Source organism: Ambystoma mexicanum, chromosome 5q, assembly GCF_040938575.1.
Source record: "Ambystoma mexicanum isolate Mex_15411 chromosome 5q, UKY_AmexF1_1, whole genome shotgun sequence".
NCBI classification, from domain to species: domain Eukaryota; kingdom Metazoa; phylum Chordata; class Amphibia; order Caudata; family Ambystomatidae; genus Ambystoma; species Ambystoma mexicanum.
In genome coordinates, this window is record NC_090933.1 from 788,851,629 (window position 1) to 788,853,192 (window position 1,564).

General features: G+C 45.3%; 1 non-coding gene across 1 annotated transcript; it reads right to left on the minus strand.

Moving 5' to 3' along the window:
- Nucleotides 1-1,061: 1,061 nt before the first annotated feature.
- On the minus strand, nt 1,062-1,225 carry LOC138498944 (U1 spliceosomal RNA). The gene has a single exon (XR_011279033.1). It is a non-coding gene; the product is annotated as a U1 spliceosomal RNA (small nuclear RNA).
- Between the last annotated feature and the right edge of the window lie 339 nt (nt 1,226-1,564).

The following is a 1,564-nucleotide window of genomic DNA, read 5'->3' on the forward strand; positions in this document are numbered from 1 at the left end:
CTGACTGAAGACCAGTGGACGACTACTGAAGAGGCCTGGTGATCTTTCCTGAAATTGCCCCAGTGAAGCCCTGCTAGACTACCTGATCTGAGAAGGCCCTCTGTGGTGCTTTGATCCTGGGAACTGCTGAGTCCAACCAGTCTCAATGCTTTCTCATTCTCCTGAAGTCCTGAGCCCTCAGAATAGTCCTTGGACCACACGGTGGACCGACCAGTTCTGCATTGGGCTGCCACACCAGAAGCATTGCCGTTCCACGTTTTCGTCTGGACCTGCAGTGATCTCCAGCTAGTGCCACAAGTCGCCTTTCTGTGAAGTATGAGCATCCCCGCATCCTTCTTTGACCGTGACTGGAGAGATGCCTACTGTAGCCCGTGTGCAGTGACTGTCGCTGGAACTTGAATTCTTGCATCTGGTAGGGTTGCACTCAGCTCCTGGACCCGAGCGGAATCTTCCTTGCCCCTGCAGTTCCTGGGCATCTTCTAGTGGATACAACAGTGGGAAAACCCACCTCCAGCGACTCCCAGTTGACCTGCCTAGTCACTTGGGAAAATCAGGGTCAGTGTGGTGAGTAATCTCAATACTTACAGTCATGCCTGTTTACCTTATAATAAACATTAGAATACACTTTTATTTATTCCATGTGTTTGGTTTTTAAATGTTTGTTCTAAAAGATAGAAAAAGCATCCTGCTTACCAGTAACATTCTTGAGACGCCTTCTAGAACATTTTTCACCACCACAATAACTTTTCCCCCCTTTATCCCCTCTCCTGAGAACGAACTTTGTGACTTTTTGGCCCAAGGCCGCATTCAACATAGGGATTGGATTTATAAAGTTAGGGTACTATTCTTGTGAATTGGTTTTCTTTACTACATCATTACTTATCTTCCTTTCAGGAGTTTTAGAGAGTTGATGCATTTTATACAAACCTATGTTGACTGTGCATATGTTTGATAACTGAGTGTTGTGTGATAATATTACCTGCTTGATTCATTTTTCTGGTGTGTTTTGAAGCCTATAATAAACCGAGTATTTTGTTTTCTTTTTCTTTTCTTTTCTTTTTCAGGGGAAAGCGCAAACCCAGTCCCCCACTACCAGAAATTATGCAGTTGAGTATCCCACACCTGGGGACATCGCAGGGGCCAGCACATCCGGTGTGCAATGGACGAGCCCCACCCCGGGAGAACCACCCTAGTGATCACAGTGTCTCCCCTGCCAGGTAAGTATATAACAGAGTATTTGTGTACGTACCTATCTAAGTAGAATTATTGTGTGGTTCATTGGGTGGACTCATTGTGGACCCCTGACCACACCCACCCACTCTTAAGACAAAGCCTTGAACCCTCTTCATGCTTACCTTGATTGGGTATTGGCAAACCTCTCAGGGCACCCCTGTTTGATATAATTAGGGTGGCCTTCTGAAATCTGTCCAACAGGCCAGACTTTTTAAATCTTAACAAATTGGTGTTATATGGTCTTTGGTACCCCAGTGTTGTCCACTGGTGTAATATCCCGATTCTACTCACACAGAACACTGTGATTTGAATTTAGCAATAATAGAACAGT